A 25,283-nucleotide genomic window follows, 5' to 3' on the forward strand; every position below is an offset into this window, starting at 1 on the left:
ACATCTCCGGTCATGTGATGGAGGGGGGTCCTGCAGGGGGGCCCCATGAGGAGACGCACAAGAGGGGGGCTCCGAGGGGGCCCCGACCGGCCGGGCCCCATGCTGGAGTCAGGGCAGTCATGCCCTGATGGCGGCCCTGCTGGAGGCTGGAGGGGCGCCCTCTCCCTCGGGGGCCCCATTCAATGAACCGGCTGCACGGGCGGTAGGTCCTCCCCTTGTCTTGCCCCTCCTGCTGGCCTGGGGTAGTGTAGTGTTGGATGTAGGTGTTTGGGGTTCCGTGCAGCACTCCCTCCTTACCTGAGAGAAGGGAGACACCACACCTCTGGGTGAGGTGCAGTACCTCTGTGGCGACCGAACCCTCAGGGGCGCCACATAAGTCTGTAGAGATGAGCTGTGGATGAGAAAACTCATCATGGAGACTGGACAATATGAAGAAGAAAAGAAAGAGAACGACTCCAGAGATAATGTCATTTATAAGGTACCTGGATGTAACTGTTTTCTTTTGATACTGACTAATTCTCATATTTTTATTTATGTTCAGAGCTTTAAAGGGGTTGTCCAAGTTTGTGATGAGTCTGCAGTCATTCTATGTGACTGCACGCTGTCAGGATTCTCTCGTGCCAGCAATTTGCATACATGTGGTCACGAGCCGACTAGATATGCGTGGCCTCACTCAATGAAAATGAATTGAGCGAGGCCGGACACATCTAGATGGAATGTGGCCAGAATTATACAAATCGCATACTTGTGTTGTGCAAGGGAGAATCCTAAAAGTGTATAGTGCATGCGCTGGGAGAATTCAGAAGCCTGCAGTCACATAGAGTGACTGCAGACTTTCATCTCAAGCCTGGACGAGCCCTTAATTATAAAATGAAGCCCTGTAGCCGATCCTAACAGCTCTGGTTCCAGCAGTCATCTCATGGCCACTTCACTCATATGTGATTTTCAGTGTTACGGTCACATGACGAGCTTCTCTTCCCGCTTCTCTTTTTTTCACTGAACATTGAGAGAACTACCGAGAGCAGCTTGTTGGCATGTGATTAAGGCTGGGGTCCCACCAGCGTATCACATTCGATGTGAGAGCATCGGATGCAATATGCTGATGACTTAGTGCATGAAAAATAGTAAAAACGTGGCGCTCACCGTCCTCTTAAAAAAATGCATATAATGTCCTTAAAATATTGCAGCGATGTCATCATTTGGATGCTGGACGGACGACGGCCGTTTTCTGCTAGCTGCGCTTCAACGTCCAATGTTTTAGGGACATGAAATAAAGGTTTTTTAAGAGGACGGTGAGTGCCACCTTTTTTTTATTTTTCATGGACTATGCTATTTGCACTTTTCTTCATGGTGAGCACCCAAGTTCCCAGAGCCATAGTGTGATCCACCTATCCAGAGTAGGCTTGATTGTGTCAGCGTGAAGTGTTTTCTGGTGTTGGCATTTTTCTTTTTATCCTCCAGTGTTCGATATGCTAATGACACTCGGCTCCTGCTCTGCAGCGAGCGTGAGCCGAGTGTCAGTGCTCTGTGCTCCAATCCTCTAGCATGTGAGAATCACAGCACAGCTGCGGAGGAGACGTAGAAATTAATTTCTCCATCTCCCCTGTTACTGGCATCAGAGGGAATCGCACTGCACTCGGGTGACATCTGAGTGCAGTGCTATGTTTCACACTCACCCATTGACTTATATGGGTGCGTGCGATCCAAACTCAGCATGCAATTGCAGTTTGCGTTTTTTTTTTCAGTCCGATCGTGATCCAATTCATAGATTAACATTGGACTGAATGCAATCTGATTTTTTATTCGATTGCATTTTTCCAATTTAATCGAAAGTGAGAGCGAGCCCTATGACTGTTCCTGGGAGTTCCTGGGATAAGCTCAGTGTGCTGTATATGGGTCTCTGTGCAAGCTCAGCTCAGTTTCAGATGATGAAATGAGTCCCTGGAGTTTTGGAGAGATGTATTTTTTTTATTTTTTCTATTACATGGCAATGTGTTTTGTCAAAGAGGTCACTGGGGTGGACTCAGTGGACAGTGGAATATGGGTCCCTGGGGATGAGCAGAGTGGACAGAGAAAGGAATCTTCATCATAGCCAGATTTCCCCCTGAGCTAAATCTGCTAAGGCAGAGGTCCCCAACCTTTTTTGCACCAGGGACCGGCTTTAAGCAAGACCAGTTTTCCATGGCCCGGTGGGGGTGGGGGCGGGGCTTTGGTCATATGGGGGTGGGGTTATGGAGGGGTGGAGCTGTATGGGGAGGATGCTGGCAGGACCTCGGTGTACAGCGCTGCTAAGTAGCAGCATTGTACATTGAGCGTCAGTGTATACAGCGCTGCTGCTTAGCAGCGCTACACACTGAACACCGGTACCGGGAGCCGCGTCACTGAAGCCAGTCTGCTGCCCCAGCACGCCCCACATAACATGTTCTGCCGGGGGCGTGTCAGTGAGGAGAGCCTGCCGCCCCACCCCGTCAGGAACACACCATGCTGTGCAGGAGGGCCGCGTCACTAAGACCCGCCCGACGCCCCACCCCGTCCTGCATAATGTTCTCTGCCGGGAGCTGCGAGCTGTCACGGCTATGGCAGAAAACATTATAAATCCACACAGAGCGAGCTCTGACCAGGCGCAGGGCCGCGGAGCTAGCTGTCAGCGGCGCCGCGGACCGGCTGAAAAACCCCAACGGCCCGGTCCTGGTCCGCGGACCGGCGGTTGGGGACCTCTGTGCTAAGGGGTCCCAGGGTGAGCTCACTGAACAGTGGGATACATCCCTGGGGATGAACCCAAAGGACAGTAATAGGATGAGCACAACGGACGGCATGTAATGACTTTCAATTGGTCAAAATCCGCACTAAGACGCTATCTCCACTACAGAAATTGACATGCTGCAGCTTGTAAACCCACACCGCAGGTGAGTTTACGCAGCGTTGAACAGAAGCACAGTGGGCATGGGATTTCTATAAATCCCATCCACTGTGCTTGTAATGTAGAATGCATCGTTCTGGACGCAGCGCAGATGGGCTGCGTCCAAAACTCTGCTCTTCCTGATCGTGGGCACGAAGCCTTAGCAAAAGACCATACAACCCCTTTAAATCCCAAGTATTGTAGTGCACCTCCCCTTCACTCCCCCAAAGTTATGCATTGGTGATGGTATTTTTCTGGGGCTGAGCCCCTCACCTGGGACTGCATGTAAGATTCCCTGTGGTGACGGCTCCACTGGGTCTAATATCTCCATCCACATAATGGGACTAGTGACTGGGAGAAAAATGGCTTAATTGTGGCCCCTGAGACAGTAACTAGAGTAATGGAATGATTGCTTTATCTGATTACCAATCTTTGTCTGGCCTTATGTATATGACTCGCCCCCTGGGCCGTGGGGCACTCGGAACCGGACTTCAGGGCAATGCTGGGAGTAGTAGTGGCGACCCGGTTCCGTGGCTCAGGGTGGTCAGACCAGTGGTAGTCTGCTATGTGCTGTAAGTAATGTCCGACTACGCCACCCGTGGATTGCGGTCAGGGCTAACCGCCGCTGCAGTGCAGACCGCTGGGGCTAATATAAATGTGCAGCACTGAATAGTTCAACTCCCCACTGGAGGAGTATGGCCCCAGGGCAGAATATATAATGGATGATGGGGGGGATGATTCCGACCGCGATAGCCAGGAAACGGAGGCCTCTTAAACAGTTCAGGGTCTTTATTAGAACAGGTAATATGACCCAGAAAAAGGCCCGGCTAGGAGGGGGGCCTGGATGTCTGAGAACAAGTGGGAGGCTGGCCCTGGTCAGGGTGAGGGTGTAGGCCTACCGTGCTCTCTGTGCTCCTTCTGTCTATTTCCCTCCTTGTAGTGTAACAGCCCACGTTCCCGAGCTCACCGTGTCCTCTCGCCCGTATGGCTTGCAACTTGGGTCCCTTTCTACTCCCGGCCTGGTACGGCTTTGCTGGTCCCTTCCGCTGTGGCGGAGCCTCCGGACTTCTTAGGCCAAGGAACATACAGTCCCCTGCGGACTGGTTATCTGCTGTAGGACGTGGAATCCTCACAGCCCCAGACACCAAAGTCTGGTAGATTAGTCTCTTCGTCTGCCAGGACAGGCGCACTTCGCCTCTTGTCCCTGGCTCGTGGCTCTCCTACTGCCACACGTCCTCTTAGGCTGCAACACAACTGTCTCTCTCTGCTCTGGGACACCTCTCAATCCAGAGACAGGTCGTCCAGTTCTCCCTAACCCTGCCCCCAGCTCCAGCTTTTATAGGGGCAGCCTGCTCCCCCTACTGGTCTGGGACAGGAGGTGCTGCATGCTAATGATCCCTGACTAGAGGACCTCCCCCTTGCTCTCAGACACAGCTTTATTATATTTGTGGCATCCAGGCCAGGGTGACACATTCCCCCCTAGTGAAATTTAGTACTCCGGGACTAAACGAGAAACAAGAATAGCATGCATGACCATAAAACATTAGTAGACAAACGACGCACAAGTTGAGTTCTTAAGGTCACAGTGTGGTCTGTGACCGGGTGTCCATATCACCAACACAACGGTGAGCCTTAACCAGGTGGGGGTCTGTCCTAGCCCCAAGTCCTTTACAGTCTTAGTTCATTCCTTGGTCAGGCTCCGAACGCAGTCCATACAAAGTCCCGGTTATTAAAAGTCCATAAGCTTTGAGTCTGTACGGTAACTGCAAGAAACTGAAACACACAATTACCAATCATGCATGTAACTTTGCAAACATTTCAACACTTGGCAACAGGGTTATTTACAGTTTAGTGCACCCTATATTCTCCAGCGAGCGGGTATCTGCCCCTTTGTGCTCCTGGTTGACCTACTTAATCCACTGCCTGGTGGTGGACCGACCTGGCTTTCCCCACTAGCGTTAGGGGTACAGCTACCAGCTTGGTGTACAGGTAGGGCAGGCAGCTGTCTGCGGGTCCTTTGGCTTACCGCAGGCATGGCAGGCTTACTGTCAGCAGAGGGTTGATTCTCCTGGGCTGCTGGTACAGGCTCTTCTGCCTCTGGAACTGCTTGCTCTTCTTCACCTTCCGGCTCTGGTGTAGGTTGTTGCTGAGCCGGTTGCAGGAAATGCAGGACAGGTACCACTATGGCATCGTTTATTCGAGTCCAGGACTGAGGAAACTCTCCGAGAACGGTGCTGATCATTTCTTCCTTGTCCTCTGCGGGTTCAAGGTCACTTTGATCCTCTTCTGCACTACGGAGTTGCTCGGGGCACCTGTTTAGGTGGTCTCTGGAGACGGTACTAGTGGTTTCTCCTCCATCCTTGGTGATCACGCACACCTTTGAGTTGTCGTGGTCAGACTGCAGTACGGTGTAGGGTTCCCTTTCCCACTGGTCGTCCAACTTATGTAGCCTTCTCTTTCGCTTCAGGACCTGCTCACCAGGTTCTAGGGGACCAGCAGGGGCGTGTTGGTTGAAGAGTCTTTCTTGCCTTTCTCTCACCTGGGCCAGGCTCTTCTCCACACTCTCCTGTACCTTCTTGTACTGCAGTCGCCTTTCCGTATCCCAGTCCGCATCCAGGGAGGTGTCCTCAGGTGTTAGGACTCCCATCTCCAGGTCCATGGGCAGCTTACCTGGTCTGGCTCGCATCAGGTAAGCCGGGGTGCAGTTTGTAGCATTCACCGGGATATGGTTGTATAAGTCTATCAGATCCGGTAGTTTTTCTGGCCACAGGCTGCGTTCCTCCAGGGGCAACGTCTTCTAGAGATCAATGACTATATTGTTCATTTTCTCACACATCCCGTTGGTTTGTGGGTGGTAAGGCGTTGTACGAATCTTCTTACAGCCATAGAGGTTGCAGAACTCTTGGAAGATTTCGGCTTCGAACGCTGGACCCTGGTCTGTCAGGACCTCTTCCGGATACCCGTGTGGACGGCAGAAGTATTGCTGGAAGGCTCTGGCCGCCGTTTGGGCTGTCAAGTCTTTCACCGGGACCACCACTAGAAAACGGGAATAGTGGTCCACGATTGTCAGGGCGTAGATGTATCCTGACCGGCTTGGAGCCAATTTGACGTGGTCCAGAGCTACCAGCTCAAGAGGCTGCTGGGTGACGATGGGCTTCAAGGGTGTCTTCTGGCTGGTGCGGTCTTTTCTCCTTAAGTTACAAGGGCCACAGTCCCTGCACCACTTCTCTACAGCCCCTCTCATGCCGACCCAAAAGAACCGTCCTCTTAGCTGGAACTCCAGTTTCTTCCAACCAAAGTGCCCCGCTCTGTCATGGTAAGCCCCCAGGACCATAGCTGCATCCCGCCTTGGGACCACGACTTGCCAGGTCAGCTCGTGTGTCCGGTGGTTGACAAGTCTTCTGCACAGCTTGCCTTCATAGAGGAACAGCTTGCTCTTCTCTTTCCATAGCTGCTTGGCTTCCTCTGGAGCATCCGGATCTAAGCGGGCGTCTTCCTGGGTCAGCAGATCTTTCACCAGGCGGATTGCAGGGTCACTATCTTGGGTCTCGGCCCAACTGTGGTGAGGTAGGGGATTAATCATAACAGTTGTTAAATCTTCCTCTTTCACGCGGTGGGAGTATTGAGCGGCCCCATACCGGTGGAACGCGAGGAGTTCTACCTCCTCCAGCTCTTCTGGGTCTTCGTCACCTTCAGGTAAGTGAGGCATTCTCGACAGGGCGTCAGCGTTGGCATTGGTTTGGCCTGCCCGGTACTTGATCACGAAGTCATAATTGGAGAGACGGGCCATCCACCGCTGTTCCAGGGCACCAAGTCTTGCACTGTCTAGGTGTGTTAACGGGTTGTTGTCCGTGTACACAGTGAACTTTGCGGAGGCCAGGTAATGCTTGAAGCGTTCCGTCACGGCCCACACCACCGCCAAGAATTCTAGCTTGAAGGAACTGTAATTCTACGGGTTCCTCTCGGTGGGCCTCAGCTTCCGGCTGGCGTACGCGATCACCCTTTCTCTGCCCTGTTGGTTTTGTGACAGTACGGCTCCCAGTCCCACATTACTGGCGTCTGTGTGGAGAATAAAAGGCTGGCCATAATCAGGGTAGGCCAGGATCTCATCCCCTGTGAGGGCCATCTTCAACTGGCGGAAGGACTCCTCTTCCTGTTTATCCCACTTGAAGGGTGGCTTTTGGCTTCTGGACTTAGACTGTCCTATCAGGAGGTCCTGCATAGGAGCTGCCATCTTAGTGAACCCGGGGATGAACCTTCGGTAGTAGCCTACCAACCCGAGGAACGGCATCACTTCTTTGATGTTCGAAGGGCTTGGCCAGCTCTTGATTGCCGTGACCTTGTCAGGGTCGGGGGCTACTCCTTCCGCACTTACCACGTGCCCTAGGTACTGGACCTTCGGTTTCAACAGGTGACACTTCGATAGTTTCACCTTCAGGCCATAGCCTGCCAGGGCTTCGAACACCTCGGCCTGGTGCTTTAGATGGTCCTCGTAAGTCTTCAAATAGACGATCACGTCGTCCAGGTAAAGGAGGACCGTCTCGAAGTTTCGGTGCCCTAGACAGCATTCCATCAGCCTCTGGAAGCTCCCTGGTGCGTTGCAGAGCCCGAAGGGCATACAGTTGAACTCGCTCAGTCCCATCGGGGTGGTGAAGGCGGTCTTCTCCTTGTCAGCCTCTGCCACAGGAACCTGCCAGTACCCGCTAGTAAGGTCCAAAGTAGAAAAGAAGTTAGCTGATTTTAGTGCGGCTAAAGACTCCTCTATTCTAGGCAGCGGATATGCGTCTTTGTGGGTGATACGGTTGATTTCTCTATAGTCCACGCACATTCTCATGGTGCCGTCTTTCTTTTTTACCAGAACCAGGGGGGCTGCCCAGGGGCTACAGCTATCTCTAATGACCCCAGCTTCTTTCATTTCTCTTAGCATGCCCTTGGCGTTCTGATAATGTGCAGGGGGTACAGGCCTGTGTCTCTCTTTTATTGGTGGGTGGCTCCCCTTGGGCATATGGTGTTCTATCCCTTTTACTCTGCCGAAGTCTAGCGGGTGCTTACTAAAAATTCTCTGGTACTCCTGGACCACCCGGTAGACTCCTTGTTTTTGGTGCAGGGGAGTGGAGTCAGCACCCACATGGAGTTTCTGGCACCAGTCCTCCTTTTGTTTCTGAGAGCCATTACCCTCCGCCTGTGGAGATGGAGGCAAAGGCTCCACGGCCCTGATAGCTTTGTGTTCGACAGCAAACAGTTTGGCAAGTGTATCGTACCTGGGTAAGTGTACCTCCCTCTCTCCGATGTTGAGAATGCGAACGGGCACCCTCCCATGACGGACATCAACCACCCCCTGGGCTGTCAAAATGGTGGGCCTGCTGTCTGAGTACACGGGTTCTACCATGGCTTGGTAGTCTCTACCTCTCAACCCGATTGCAGTCCAACACCAGATCATCATTTCACTTTTGGGAGGCATGGAAATAGGGAATGGGTCACTCATTCTTACGCTACCGATCTTACCACCAGACAGTTCTACCTGCTGCCGTCTCATCAGGGCTTTTATCTCTTTGTTGAGGACTCTCTGTTGGCTGGAACTAGCATTCACCGCCACCTGTTGTAGAATTACAATTACCTCTGAAAGACAATTTTCAATCACGTTAGTACCCACAGTTATTTTAGGGTGACTTTCACGACGGTCACTGTCCACAATAATCACTCCCTGTGCCGGCAGTTCAACTTTACCAATCTTAATGGTCATCTCTTTGAACCCCATCTGCGGCACGGGCAAGCCATTACTGGCGATGATGCTCAAGTCACTGTCTGGATACCGTGTTATATCAGCATCAGTCCAATACTGCTTAAAAAGTACATAAGGGATAGTGGTTACTTGCGGCCCGGTATCCAGCAAGGCGCTCATGGGGATACCGTCCAGCACCACGGGTAAAACCGGGCGCCCCCCAACGTACTTATTACGCCAATTGTAAGGGCCTGGTGATCTTATGCCTGGGGGTTGGCCCTCTGCCCCAGGTTGGACCCGTTTAAATTACAGTACCTGGAAATGTGTCCGGGCTGGTTGCATCGACGGCAAATGGGCTGTCCATCCTCTGCGTAGCGGTCTGTAGGCCTCCCTCGAAACGACAGGGTCCTCCTCTGTCGACGCCACGGGACATCCTCCGGACTTGAAGCCAACTTGATGAGTCTTGACGGGTCCACTTGTAACGCCTGGACGGTCCTGGTCAACGCCGCGACGCTCCTGGTCAGCTCCTGGACTTGGTGATGCAGATCTTTCAACGGGGCTTGGTTCAGGGCCTGTGCATCGGCCCCCACAGAGTCCATAGAGGAGGGCGCCGCCTCCTGGTGGTAGGTGAAAGCAGGACGCCGAAGGTTTATAGCGCCACTTGTTGCGGGTTCACGGAGCACCCTTATGGCCCTGTCCTTGAATTGGGCAAAGGTCAGATCAGGGTTCTGAAAGAACTTGAGGCGCAGCTGAGTCCTGTGGGCGCTAGACAGCAGACCTTCTATGAACTGTTCTGTTAGTAGCTTATCCGTATCCTGCATGCTGCCAGGGTCAGCTTGTTTGATGGCCCTCAAGGCTTCCTGCAAATTTAGGGCATAGTCTCTAATGCTGTCCTGTGCCCGCTGCTTACATCCATAGAACCGCATTTTAATTTCAGCGGAGGTACGGGTATCAAAGGTACCTCGCAGCCGGGCCAGAATGTCCTTTACAGTCCTTTTCTCCTCAGCGGGCCATGACTTTACCTCCCGCTGGGCTGCGCCAGTTAGCTGCCCTGTCAGTATGCTAATCTTCTGTTCCTCTGTCAGGGGGTAAACTTGGAACAAACTGTACAGCCTTTCCTTAAAGTCAGTTAGGGCATGGGGCTCCCCTGAATACTTGGGCAGCCAGGCCGCTCCAGGGATGTAAGGCAGGGAAAATGGCATCACCGCTGCTGCAGCGGCGCTGGTGGTAGAAGGTCCCTCCGCGTCCGTCATCTTCCTCCCCCCTAGTTAAGCGTGTCCTACCTTCCGACGATCCTCTTCTGTAGGCCGCGGCTCCGCTGGTGCTGCTCCGGACGAGGACCTTGCGTCGCGTCCGGGTGACGTCAGCGTCGCTCTCTCTCCCTTCCAGGACCTTGCGCAGCGTCGGTGCGTGGGGCGGAGCTTCGGGTCTCGCGTGGTTTGGACGTCCACGCCCCTCTTCTTCCCGCTCAGTGTCCTGAAGATGGCGTCCGATGGCGGGAAAACGGCTGAAGATGGCGGGAACCGATGGAAGATGGCGGGAACCGATGGAAGATGGCGGGAAACGGCTCCGGATGGCGGGAAACCTCTTTTCAGGTGCGTGTACAGTCTTTTTCAGGCACGCAATACCCGTTTGTGGCGGGTTGGTTACTATCCTGCCGACTACGCACAAAACTGACTCGCCCCCTGGGCCGTGGGGCACTCGGAACCGGGCTTCAGGGCAATGCTGGAAGTAGTAGTGGCGACCCGGTTCAGTGGCTCAGGGTGGTCAGACCAGTGGTAGTCTGCTATGTGCTGTAGGTAATGTCCGACTACGCCACCCGTGGATTGCGGTCAGGGCTAACCGCCACTGCAGTGCAGACCGCTGGGGCTGATATAAATGTGCAGCACTGAATAGTTCAACTCCCCACGGGAGGAGTATGGCCCCAGGACAGAATATATAATGGATGATGGGGGGGATGATTCCGACCGCGATAGCCAGGAAACGGAGGCCTCTTAAACAGTTCAGGGTCTTTATTAGAACAGGTAATATGACCCAGAAACAGGCCCGGCTAGGAGGGGGGCCTGGTGTCTGAGAACAAGTGGGAGGCTGGCCCTGGTCAGGGTGAGGGTGTAGGCCTACCGTGCTCTCTGTGCTCCTTCTGGCTATTTCCCTCCTTGTAGTGTAACAGCCCACGTTCCCGAGCTCACCGTGTCCTCTCGCCCGTATGGCTTGCAACTGCCACACGTCCTCTTAGGCTGCAACACAACTGTCTCTCTCTGCTCTGGAACACCTCTCAATCCAGAGACAGGTCGTCCAGTTCTCCCTAACCCTGCCCCCAGCTCCAGCTTTTATAGGGGCAGCCTGCTTCCCCTACTGGTCTGGGACAGGAGGTGCTGCATGCTAATGATCCCTGACTAGAGGACCTCCCCCTTGCTCTCAGACACAGCTTTATTATATTTGTGGCATCCAGGCCAGGGTGACACATATACACAAAATCCAGCCCGCATTGATTCCTGAGGCTGAACACATTCCAGGAGAAATTTGTGCACCTTAAACTGACGAGCAAGCAAATCTCTAATAAAATGCAACAATATAATCGACGTAACCAGTGCTCCATGCTGGAAAAAGTCTACATCCGTTAGAGCAGTGGACTCCACTCTACGTCCATTGGTCCAATAGTCTTTAGTCCATGGCCAGCTCCTCACATCTTATATCACAACCAAAACAGACAATGATTCAATAATTTGCATCATATTTGAATTCATACCAAGAAGTACAACAATGACTACACTGATATGACTTCTTTATCCAATTTCTGGTCTCAATGGCCACATGATGACTATGCTACAATCGAGAATGCAGAATGTTTGGGCTCCTGGTGGTATATATTACTGAAGATATCAGAATGTATGGGCTCCTGGTGGTATATATTAGTGACAACAACAGAAAGTATGGGATCCTGTTGGATATATATTAGTGTAGACATCAGAATGTATGGGGCCCTGGTGGTATATATTAGTGAAGACATCATAATGTATGGGGTCCTGGTGGTATATATTAGTGAGGACATCAGAATGTAAGGGCTCCTGGTGATATATATTAGTGAAGACATCAGAATGTATGAGGTCCTGGTGGTATATATTAATAAAGACATCAGAATGTACAGGGTCCTGGTGGTATATATTAGTGAAGACCTCAAAATGTATGGGGTCCTGGTGGCAATATATTAGTGAAGATATCAGAATATATGGGCTCCTGGTGGTATATATTAATGAAGACATCAGAATGTACGGGGTCCTGGCGATATATATTAGTGAGGACATCAGAATGTATGGGCTCCTGATGGCAGGGCCGGCATCAGCACCCGGCGTACCCGGGCAAGTGCTGGGGCCCTGGGCCATCAGGGGGGCCCACTCGCCGTCGGAGCCCGGGCCGCTTCCCCCGCATCTGTGCAGGGCTGCCGGTCCTGTCCGAGCCCTGCTCTGCTTCATGCAGCAGTCAGTGTGCTGTCAGTGTGCTGCTGCTCCACCAATCAGGCCCAGTGCTGTCACTTTCCAGACATGGCCGCACGTGTGGCGCCCCTGAGGGTTCGACCGCCACAGGGATGCTGCACCTCTTTAATGGGGTGTAGTGTTCCTCCTTTGAGGTAAGAACAGTGCGATGGTCAGGACTCTACCTCCACATCCAACACCACACTTCTCCCACCAGAGGGGGCTAGTAGGCACCAGGTGCCGCCTCTGCTGGGAATCGGGAGACTGGGGAACCAAGAGATACGGGAACCAACTAGTGGGTGAGGGTGGAGGATTCACATTTTAGTGACACTTTAAATGTGATATTTAATACACAGCCATCTTGGTTCTGGGTTCTTGGATCGTGACCTCCCTCCCTGAGCGTGGATCCTGTGTGGACCTGCAGAGGATGGAGGCACGGCCCTCGTACCCTGGCCTTGGGTCGAGGGGCAGGTTGCAGATAATTTATGTCTCAGCCCGGTCAAGGACCATGACCAAGAAGGCCCAGAGCTTAGGAGTGTAGCTCCACCGCAAATGGATCCCAGGGGGATGCAGACGGAGGGGTATACGCCACCTGTCCTCGCAACCTGATCTATTCAGAAGGATTCCAGCTGCAAGAGGGGTACCGGCCCCTGACACCTGACCTTGCCACTCTACGTCCTGGTCAGGGAAGTCCGGTAGGCCCTGAGGATCCCACCGGGTAACGGAAGGAGCGGAGCTTCCACCCGTACCCTTTTTCTGAGTGAAGTTCAGAGGGAGACCCGGCCTATCTACACACACACAGACAGGAAAGGACCCGGTCTGAAGTCCAGGAACACTCTGGTGCGGGGTCCTGATTGAACACTGGACTTACTCGGAGGTTGTCGGACCCCCCCCACCTGTGGTGACCGCAAAACTCCGCGATGAGCAGGGAGAAGCCTTTCAACTGCAATCTCCACCGTGAGTAAAAACCCTGGAAGTTAACCCCTATGGCCTCCAGACTCTTTATTCTGCATTACACCGCACTACGCAGCACCAGACCTCCTAGACTACAACCCCCTCCATCCTGGCTCTCTCTGCCCTGAGGCCCTGCTCAGCCTGTGGGGAGTAGTAACAATGACGGCTGCCATAACATCCTGCCTCAGCGGCCTGCAGCAGCGCTGGTGGCCTTCACCAGGTGCCACAGGTGGCGTAGTCGAGATCAGCCACTCAACCCGGATAAGCCCATACCACCCCTTTTTAGTGTGATGGCCCTGGGCACGGAGCGGGTCCGGGCCACGGCTGCACCCCATCTACAACACAGGACCCGGCTCCGAGTCCCCCATCTCCCAGGGTAGGGCTTCCAGCGTCACACACACGCAGTGCGCTGTGTGGCTGTGTCTGGGAGACACACAAGCAAAATTAAAGGCGTAGTGTCACCCCTGCCGCATCATTACTACCAGACACAGGCGCACAGCGCGCGGCCATGTCTGGAAAGTGACAGCACTGGGCCTAATTGGTGAAGCAGCAGCACACTGACTGCTGCATGAAGCAGAGCAGGACCCTGTACACATGACGGGTAAGCGGCCCGGGCCCCGACGGTGAATGGGTCCCCCTGATGGTCCAGGGCATGTGACACGCCGGAGGTCCTGCACTGCCACATGACTGAGGAGCTGGACGGGACACATGCCAGGGGGCAGGTGAGCGAGGCTTCCCCAATCATATAAAAAATATTTCTAATGTGTGTGTGCATGTATGATGTGAATGTCTGTGTATGTCAGTGTGTATGACTGTATATACATATTTATGTCTGTTTTATATGTTTTTAAGAATCTGTTAAAATATGTATGTGTATGTATCTGTGCTTGTCTGCGTATTGTATGTGTGTATATCTGTGTACCATGTGCATGTCTGCAAACCGTGTGTGTGCGCATGTCTGCCTACTGTGCATGTGTGCATGTCTGCATATGTGAAGGATGAGGGGACAGGCTGGGCCCCGTGTACTATAACTATATTTCTCCGCCGTATCTGTGCATCATGAATGGTGGTATGTGCTAAAGGAGCTCACTGAGGCTCATTCTCCGGGGCCCACGAAAACCTGGAGCCGGCCCTGTCTGGTGGGTATATGTTAGTGACAACATCAGAATGTATGGAGTCCTGGTGGGTATATAATAATGAAGACATCAGAATGTATGGGGTCCTGGTGGTATATATTAGTGAGGACATTACAATGTATAGGGTCCTGGTGGTATATATTAGTGAGGACATCAGAATGTATGGGATCCTGTTGGATATATATTAGTGAAGACATCAGAATGTACGAGGTCCTGGTGATATATATTAATGAAGATATCAGAATGTATGGGCTCCTGGTAGGTATATATTAGAAAAGACATTAGAATGCATGGGCTCCTCGTAAGTATTTATGAGTTTGTATGAAGGTTTACTGTGTATACACATGTCTATATGTATGTATGTGCATTTATGTGTCTGTATGTATGTGCTCTGTGTATACATATAGGTGTGTGTGTGCTCAGTGTATACATGCGTACATGAGTGTGTGCACTATGAGTGTGATACATATAGCCATGGTCGAAAGTGTTGGCACCCTTGAAATTTTTTCAGAAAATGAAGTATTTCTGCCAGAAAATTATTGCAATTACACATGTTTTGTTACACACAAGTTTATTTCCTTTGTGTGTATTATAACAACACAAAAAAACAGAGAAAAAATGGCAAATTGGACATCATTTTACACAAAATCCCAAAAATTGACCGGACAAAATTGTTGGCACCTTCAACTTAATATTTAGTTGCACACCCTTTGGAATAAATAACTGCAATCAATCGCTTCCATCAACATCAACCATCAACAAGCTTCTTACAACTCTCAACCGGAATTTTGAACCACTCTTCTTTTGCAAACTGCTCCAGGTCTCTCATATTTGAAGGCGCCTTCTCCCAACAGCAATTTTCAGATATCTCAAAAGGTATTCAATTAGATCCGGACTCATTACTGCCACTTCAGAACTCTTCAGCGCTTTGTTTCCATCCATTTCTGGGTGCTTCTTGAAGTATGTTTGGAGTCATTTTCCAGCTGAAATACCCATAACCTAGGAAGCAAACCCAGCTTTCTGACACTGCGCACTACATTGCAACCCAAAATCCATAGGTAATGTTCAGATTTCATGATGCCTTGTTCACAGTCAAGGCACCTAGTGCCAAAGCCAACAAAACAAACCCAAAACATCTTGGCACCTCCTTTTTTATTTGCTAAGCAGTAGAATGATGTGCTTTACCAAAAAGCACAGATTTCATAATACTTTGCACAAAGTCAAGGCACCCAGTGCCAGAGGCAGCAAAACAACCCCAAAACATATTTGAACCTCCACCATATTTGACTGTTGGTACTGTGGTACAGCAGATTGATGTGCTTTATCAAACAGCTCATCTATCCAGAAGACACTTTTTAAGAAGGATTTTGGCTTACTAACATACAATTTGGCAAACTGCAGTCTATCTTTTTTATGTCTCCGTGTCAGCAGTGGGGTCCTCCTGGGTCTCCTACCATAGTGTTTCATTTTATTCAAATGTCGACAGATAGCTTGCGCTGACACTGATGCACCCTGAGCCTGCAGGACAGGTTGAATTTCTTTGGAAATTGATTGGCGCAGCTTATTCACCATCCAGGCCATCCTGCGTTGCAACCTTTCACCAATTTTTCTCTGCCGTCCATGTCCAGGGAGATTAGCTACAGTGCCATGGGTTGTAAACATTTTCATTATGTTTCGCACTGTGGACAAAGGAACATCAAGATCTCTGGAGATGGACTTGTAAGCTTGAGATTGTTGATATTTTTCAACAATTTTGGTTCTCAAGTCTCCAGACAGTTCTCTTCTCCTCTCTCTGCTCTCCATGCTTAGTGTTGCACACAGACATAAAATGCAAAGATTGAGTCAATTTATCCCCTTTTTATCTGGTTTCAGGTGTGATTTTCATTTTGCCCTCAGCTGTTACTTGCCACAGGTGAGTTGTTTACTCACAATTTCGGAAAGGTGCCAGCAAATTCTGTTCAGCCCATTTATGGGTTTTGTGTGACATTATGTCCAATTTGCCTTTATTTCTCTGTTTTTTTTTGGTGGGGGAGATATGGCAATGTTGATGGAGGAGGTGGGGAAGATATGGCAACGATGATTGAGGTGGGGGAAGATATGGCAATGATGGAGGAGGTGGGGGAGATATGGCAATGATGATGAAGGAGGTGGGGGAGATATGGCAATGATGATGGAGGAGGTGGGGGAGATGTGGCAATGATGATGGAGGAGGTGGGGGAGATATGGCAATGATGGAGGAGGTGTGGGGGAGATATGGCAATGATGATGGAGGAGGTGGGGGAGATATGACAATGATGGAGGAGGTGTGGGGGAGATATGGCAATGATGATGGAGGAAGTGTGGGGGAGATATGGCCATGATGAAGGAGGTGTGGAGGAGATATGGCAATGATGATGGAGGAGGTGGGGGAGATATGGCAATGATGGAGGAGGTGGGGGAGATATGGCAATGATGATGAAGGAGGTGGGGGAGATATGGCAATGATGATGGAGGAGGTGGGGGAGATGTGGCAATGATGATGGAGGAGGTGGGGGAGATATGGTAATGATGGAGGAGGTGTGGGGGAGAAATGGCAATGATGGAGGAGGTGTGGGGGAGATATGGCAATGATGATGGAGGAGGTGCGGGAGATATGCCAATGATGATGGAGGAGATGGGGAGATATGGCAATGATGATGGAGGAGGTGGGGGAGATATGGCAACGATGAATGAGGTGGGGGAAGATATGGCAATGATGATTGATAGGTGCGGGGAGATATGGCAATGATGACGGAGGAGGTGGGGAAGATATGGCAATGATGATGGAGGAGGTGGGGGAGATATAGCATGGCAATTATAATGGAGGAGGTGGGGGAGCTATGGCAATGATGGAGGAGGTGTGGGGGAGATATGGCAATGTTGATGGAGGAGGTGGGGAGATATGGCAATGATTGAGGAGGTGTGGGGGAGAAATGGCAATGATGGAGGAGGTGTGGGGGAGATATGGCAATGATGATGGAGGAGGTGGGGGAGATATGGCAATGATGATGGAGGAGATGGGGGAGATATGGCAATGATGATGGAGGAGGTGGGGGAGATATGGCAATGTTGATGGAGGAGGTGGGGAAGATATGGCAACGATGATTGAGGTGGGGGAAGATATGGCAATGATTGAGGAGGTGCGGGGAGATATGGCAATGATGATGGAGGAGGTGGGGGAGATATGGCATTGATGGAGGAGGTGGGGAGGATATGACAATGATGATGGGGGAGATATGGCAATGATGATGGAGGAGGTGGAGGAGATATGAAAATGATGGAGGAGGTGGGGGAGAACAATGATGGAGGAGGTGGGGAGAGCAATCATGGGGATGGGGGAGAGCAATGATGGGGATAGGGGAGAGCAATGATGGGGGATTATTTGGATGCTACATACTGTTAATATGTGGTCTGGTCATGGTGTGGTGGTATTTCTCCCTTGTATGTAGTATTATTTGGTCACTATGTGGTGGTAATATGTTGTCTGGCCACGGGGTTACTGTATTTCTCCCTTGTATGTAGTATTATTCGGTCACTATGTGGTGGTAATATGTGGTCTGGTCACGGTGTGGCAGTATTTCTCCCTTGTACGTGGTACTATTGGTGTTGGTATAGTGGATTGTGTTGTGTATGGCGGTCATTTGTTCTCTCTGATATTAATTAGAAGATTCTTTATTTCCATTAGTGATTAAATACTTGGAACAAGATGCACTCACAGGGGTTCTCCAGGGAAAACAAGTAATCACCTCTCCACAGGATAAGTGATAAATTAGTGACTAGTGGGGGTCTGACTGCTGGGACCCACACCGATTGGTAGAATGTGGAGTTTTTATCCCATTAGACTGGAGCTCATGTGCGACTTGACCACTGATCCATTCATTCCCTCAGTGGCTGTTCTTGTCTTTTTCTGGAAGCCACAAAGAGAATGAATATCCTGTCAGGGATAAAATGTCCCCATTCTTCCGATCAGTGCGTTTTCCAATGTTTGAACACAAACAATCAATAAGTTGTCACTAATCCTGTGGAGCCCATGGATCGATGATAACTTGTTTTAACCAAAGAACCCCTTTAATGCAAACTATCGTAATTGTACATCCCAGTTATGGTGGCGCACAGTAGTTGTGCAGGAGCCGCCTGTGATTTACAGTCGACACTCCACTATAACGGGGATAACAGCTAACGGGTATTTGCATATAGCTGTAGGGTGGGCCCTTAGGATCAATTCCTCCTGTGGACCCCAGACACCACAGTCCGACATTGTTGGTAACCTAATGGGTCATATACCCGATAAGGTGCTCAACTATTTTTTAGGGATAGTGGTTTAACCTCTTAACTCCGAACACCAGCATTCTTTAACACCTCCTAATAATACTATGTTAAATATTATTTGTATTCCAAAGTTATGAGCTTTAAAATGTGGAGATTAAAAAAAAAATTGCCATGTCAGAAAGCACCAACCCAGGCAGACGTTTGACAGGTGAAGTGTTATTTTTTGGGGATAGTAGGAAAAACAATAAAATATAAACGTAGATTAACATTGGATTACAATAATGTATTATTTCTCAGAATTCATTGCCATTAAAAGGGAGAATCTGTCTGACTCCCAAAGTTTACAAATTTTCTCAGTAATCGTGATGAGATAAAATTCTCACAAGGTGACAACACTGAACCCGCTTATTCTCACGTGATCTAAGATTGCCAGACTCATAGAGATGACAAAACGGGAATCGGCCACTTCCCTGCATGTCTCAGAAGTGGCTGTTTGTATAAATGAGACCTAATTCCACAGGAATATTGCTTTCTTTAAGGCAAAAGACATAAAATTTATTAAAGTGAATCTGTCACCAGGTTTTTGTTACCTCATCTGAGAGCAGCATAATGTGGGAAAATAGACCCTGATTCCAATGATGTATCACTTAGTTTCCTGGGTGCAGCAGTTGTGACACAATCAGAGTTCTTAGATGTAGAATGTAGCAGAGCTTAGAAAGCTAACCCCGCCCACACCAGGCTCTGTATGTACCTAGTCTATTGACAGTGAGCTGATTATCACAGGAGGGGGTCGTGGTCAGACTAGCAGTTGTGTGAGACCTAGTCTAGCAGTGATAATATCCTGGTGATAGAACCTTCATTGTAAATAAACAACAGTACACAAGCTGATAATTGACACATTGCTGAATTCAGTGTTTTAACACCTACATTATGCTATCCTCACATTACATAGCAAAAAAAACTGCTGACAGGTTCTCTTTAAGTGTGACATTTTATCACAATTTAAATATTATTGGGAACATCTACTTTTCTCTGTTGGTTTTCCACAGATATATTGCTGAAGTTACAATCACATAATAGCAGGGGTTATCCAGAAAGAGTTTTTCAAAAATACTCTAAGCTCTTAGTGGCAGAACATAGTATAAATGGTGAATTTCTGTATTATTATTATTATTATTAACCATACACTGACACCTAGTGGTCACAGAGTTAACTGTTGTTAGGGTGAGAGAAAATATACTGTACCAGACAATCTTCAAATCAGTGATATTGCGTTGTGCGTTTCATTTATAATTCAAGTAATAATCTTTTTTTTTTCATAGAAAATATTTTTTTTTCTTTACATAGGAAACAATATTTAATTAGTATACTAGAATACTGGCTCCTATGTATAAGAATGTAGATGGGCTATTTCTGATACCAAAAATGTTTGAATGATTAAAATTTTTATATTTATTTAACGGTTTTCTACTTTTACTTTATTTTTTAGTCCCCTTAAGAGACTTGAAGCTGCATTTGTTTGATCACTTATACTATAAAACATCAGGGCTGGTGCATATACATCACTGGAGACACTGGGCTGGGGCATATACATTACTGGAGACACTAGGGTGGGGCATATACATTACTGGAGACACTGGGCTGGGGCATATACATTACTGGAGACACTGGGCTGGGGCATATACATCACTGAAGACACTGGGCTGGGGCATATACATCACTGGAAACACTGGGCTGAGGCACATACATCACTGGAGACACTGGGCTGGGGCATATACATTACTGGAGACACTGGGCTGGGGCATATACATTACTGGAGAGACTTGACTGAGGCATATACATCACTGGAGAGACTGGGCTGGGGCATATACATCACTGGAGACACTGGGCTGGGGCATATACATCACTGGAGACACTGGGCTGGGGCATATACATTACTGGAGACACTGGGCTGAGGCATATACATTACTGGAGAGACTTGACTGAGGCATATACATCACTGGAGAGACTTGACTGAGGCATATATATCACTAAAGGTGCTGGGTTAGAGCATATATTTCACTGGAGAGACTTGGCTGAGGCATATACATTACTGGAGACACTGGGCTGAGGCATATACATCACTGGAGACACTGGGCTGAGGCATATACATCACTGGAGAGACTTGACTGAGGCATATATATCACTAAAGATGCTGGGTTAGAGCATATATTTCACTGGAGAGACTTGGCTGAGGCATACACATTACTGGAGACACTGGGCTGGGGCATATACATTACTGGAGACGCTAGGCTGGGGCATATACATTACTGGAGATGCTAGGCTGGGGCATATACATTACTGGAGATGCTTGGCTGGGGCATATACATTACTGGAGACACTGGGCTGGGGCATATACATTACTGGAGACACTGGGCTCGGGCATATACATTACTGGAGATGCTTGGCTGGGGCATATACATTACTAGAGACACTGGGCTGGGGCATATACATTACTGGAGACACTGGGCTGGGGCATATACATTACTGGAGACACTGGGCTGAGGCATACACATTACTGGAGACACTGGGCTGGGGCATACACATTACTGGAGACACTGGGCTGGGGCATATACATTACTGGAGACGCTAGGCTGGGGCATATACATTACTGGAGACACTGGGCTGGGGCATACACATTACTGGAGACACTGGGCTGGGGCATACACATTACTGGAGACACTGGGCTGGGGCATATACATTACTGGAGATGCTAGGCTGGGGCATATACAGGTGCATCTCACTAAATTAAAATATCATCAAAAAGTTAATTTATTTCAGTTCTTCAATATAAAAAGTGAAACTCATATATTATATGGAGTCATTACAAACAGAGTGATTTCATGTGTTTATTTCTGTTAAGGTTGATGATTATGGCTTACAGCCAATGAAAACATAAAAGTCATTATCTCAGTAAATTAGAATACTTTATAACAACAGCTTGAAAAATGTTTTTAAAATCCGAAATGTTGGCCTACTGAAATGTATGTTCAGTAAATGCACTCAATACTTGGTCGGGGCTCATTTTGCATCAATTACTGCATCAATGCGGCGTGGCATGGAGGCGATCAGCCTGTGGCACTGCTGAGGTGTTATGGAAGCCCAGGTTGCTTTGATAGCAGCCTTCAGCTCGTCTGCATTGTTGGATCTGGTGTCTCTCATCCTCCTCTTGACAATACCCCATAGATTCTCTATGGGGTTAAGGTCAGGCGAGTTTGCTGGCCAATCAAGCACAGTGATACTGTTGTTTGTAAACCAGGTATTGGTACTTTTGGCAGTGTGGACAGGTGCCAAGTCCTGCTGGAGAATGAAATTTCCATCTCCAAAAAGCTTGCCGGCAGAGGGAAGCATGAAGTGCTCTAAAATTTCCTGGTAGACGGCTGTGCTGACTTTGGTCTTGATAAAACACAGTGGACCTACACCAGCAGATGACATGGCTCCCCAAACCATCACTGATTGTGGAAACTTCACACTAGACCTCAAGCAGCTTAGATTGTGTCCTCTCCACTCTTCCTCCAGACTCTGGGGCCTTGATTTCCAAATGAAAATTGGAACTCTGAGACCTTGTGGAGTGTGTCAATGACTGCCTTCTGGACATCTGTCAAGTCAGCAGTCTTCCCCATGATTGTGGAGCCTACTGAAACAGACTAAGGGATATATATGCTTAGGAAGCCTTTGCAGGTGTTCTTTGGTAATTATTGTATTTTACTGAGATAATGACTTTTGTGTTTTCATTGGCTGTAAGCCATAATCATCAACATTAACAGACATAGACACTTGAAGTAGATCACTCCGTTTCTAATGACTATATAATATGAGTTTCACTTTTTGGATTGAAGAACTGAAAGAAATTACATTTTTGATGATATTCTAATTTTGTGAGCTGCACCTGTACATCATTTGAGATGCTGGGCTGGGGCATATAGATCACTGGAGACGCTGGGCCGGGTCACCACCCCGCGCACCCAGGCAAGTGCCAGGGCCCTGAGAAAGCGGGGGGCCCACTCGCCACCGGGAACTCTATCACGCTATGGGGCCCTTGAGTTGGGGGAGCCCAGTGCCAGCACCCGCGAGTGGGCCCCCCCGCTTGCTAAGGGTCCCAGCCCTTGCAATAACTACTTCTCCCTGTTCCACCGCAGCTCCGGTGTCTTCCATGTCTTCTGACTCTGTGATGTCTTAGGGAAGTAAGTAATAAAAGAAAACTAAAAAAAATGCATTGGTGTCTTGAATTTTAGTCCTTGTGAGGTTGGCTCAGTTAAACCTTGCATCAGAGGAGACTTGATACAGACATCTATAACAGCTGTTATTCAGAGTTCATATACATAGCTGATATTTCAGTCATTTTAGACAAAGCAATTGAAGTGACCGAGGGCAAGGCCGCGCGTTGATATCCATGATCTGGCCCAGCAAGATCCCCACACACAGACTCTATCTTGATAACCGTATCTTTACTTGTATACATTTTTAACATAGCAGAACACAATAAATGACAACCGTAAATGTTCACAGCAATAACGTGTACTTATAAGCTGACCCTCACTGTCCCTACTCACACGTTACCAGTCCTTTACTCCAGAAGGATGTGTCCCCCGTCGCAGGCCTGTCTGTCTTTGCAGGAAGGCGTCCCAGCCAAAGAAAAAAAAACAGGAACAGCAAATTTCGCTGAAAGGAAGGAATACTTCGGCCTCTCGCCAGAGGTCCCGCTTACAGTCTCTCTGATCCGGATAGCAGCTCTTGTGGATTCCCTTGTGTAGTCCACACTCCAGTAGTGGGGAGTGTAACAGCTGAATCCTTCAGCAGTGCAGAAACTGGGGAAAGCTCTGAGGAAAAGATGTCAGATAACAGCAGCCACGTTGAGAGTATCCTCTAAGGCACACACGAGGACCTGCACACCGTCCTGGTTCTTTTCACAGACTCTCTCAGACTCTCCGAACGCTTTTTCCTGCTTCTCACTCTGGTCACGTGACTCTCTAGGGCGGGACACAGGAGACTCAGTCTTTTTCTCTGTCATCACACCCTGCGCAGGTGCAACCTCTGGCCACAAGGTGGCAACACCATCCTGCGTAATCATTTCTGTCACAGGCTCTATCTCAATTATCACAGAACAGCCAGAGCCTGCCAGCTCACTACACTCCCCCCCACTCAAAGGTTGGCAGTCCCTGTCAACGACCGGCTCCAGGGCGGCAATGGCTGTGGATGTGACAGGGGGCGGCTGGGAAGAGGGCCACACATATTGGTCCCTGTAGGACTGTCCTGGAGGTACCCCTGTAGTGGTCCTCGTTGTCCGCCTAACGGGTTGGATCCCCTCTCTCCGATCAGTCACCCCACTCTCTTTCCCAGTCAACTTGTCAGTAGAGGAGGTAATCGGTTCAAGTGTGTCAGTCGGACGGACAGGGGTAGGCATGCATTCAATCTCAACATCCCCGGGGTCAGTGTCTCCGACAGTATTAGTGATATCCATCTCTCTAGGTATCACAGTAGGGGAGTCAGGCTGGGAACGGCAGGGGCGCAACATATTATGGTGCAAAGTTCGGATGCTGCCGCTGTCTTCGCCCTGCACTCGATAGACGGGGCCACCGGGGTACGGCTGTCCAATTACTCGATAGACTTCGGTCTCCCACTTGGACCGGAGTTTCCGTTGCGGTTTCTTTATACGGACTAGGACCAGTTGACCTACATTCAGTGAGTCCTCTTGTACCGGAAGTGGGTCAGCGTGCACTTGATCCTGGATTTGTCGGCCTACCAGCCGGGAGACAGTCTCCATTCTCTGGCGGTGTGTTTGTAGCCAGGAAGGATAGGTACCACAGGTATCTTCTTCGGAGCTAGACAGTTGCAACTCATGGATGCCTTTGCCTGGACGGCCAAAGAGAAGCGTGTATGGGGTATCTCCGGTGACGGAATGGACTTGATTATTATAGGCCCACAGCAGTTCTGGGAGGAATCGAGGCCAGTCGGGCTTTTTGTCTTCAGCCAGTGTCCGGATCAGTTGTAAGAGGGTCCGGTTAAAGCGTTCACACGCGCCATTCCCTTGTGGATGTGTAGCACCCTGAGGATTCGGCTGCTACAGGGGTATTGCACCTCAACCCAGAGGTGTGATATTCCACTCCCGGGTAAGGATGGGGTGTGGAACTGAGCTAGTAGGCTGCATGCACTACACACATCCCATTTCCGGGGAACAGACCGATGGTACTCCCACTAGAGAAATGTGCAGGTACGACAGTGTCTGTTCCTGGCTGGAGTGGGAGGGGGGTGGAACATCCCAGTAGTGTAGGGGCAGATAGGGGGAGCAGCCTGGGTAAAGCTAGGAGCTCATTGGGTGCTGGTCACCTGAGCTCACACATAGAGGGAGTATATAAGGTGGGCACCATCTTAGATCAGGGTCAGTCAGTTGTCAGTCAGCCAGTCAGACAGTCTGTCTGAGAGCCTGAGAAGCAGAGCAGAGGAGAAGGAAGAGAGACCCAGAGGCGCAGAGGGGACCCCAAGATCCCAGAATAAGGACAAAAGGGTGAAGGGTCGGCAACAGGGTACCGGATCCCAAGCTGGCAGAGGCTACAGCACACCTTAGCCAGGAACCGGAGGTCGTGGGCAGGATCTGCCACGATCACCCACTAAATCCACCCGGAAGGCAGACCAAGAATAGGGTCAGGGAGCCCAGAGGAGGCTTGACCAACAAGAGGCCCGAGGGAGCCGGACTTAGGTGGATCCCTGGTGGGAACGGCCAGAAGAAGGGAGAGACAGAAAGGAGCTCAGGACCACACTCCGGAGTTGCCTGG

The sequence above is a fragment of the Phyllobates terribilis genome, unplaced genomic scaffold (genome assembly GCF_046119375.1).
Source record: "Phyllobates terribilis strain yellow unplaced genomic scaffold, ASM4611937v1 Scaffold_5__5_contigs__length_657084704, whole genome shotgun sequence".
Classification (NCBI taxonomy): domain Eukaryota; kingdom Metazoa; phylum Chordata; class Amphibia; order Anura; family Dendrobatidae; genus Phyllobates; species Phyllobates terribilis.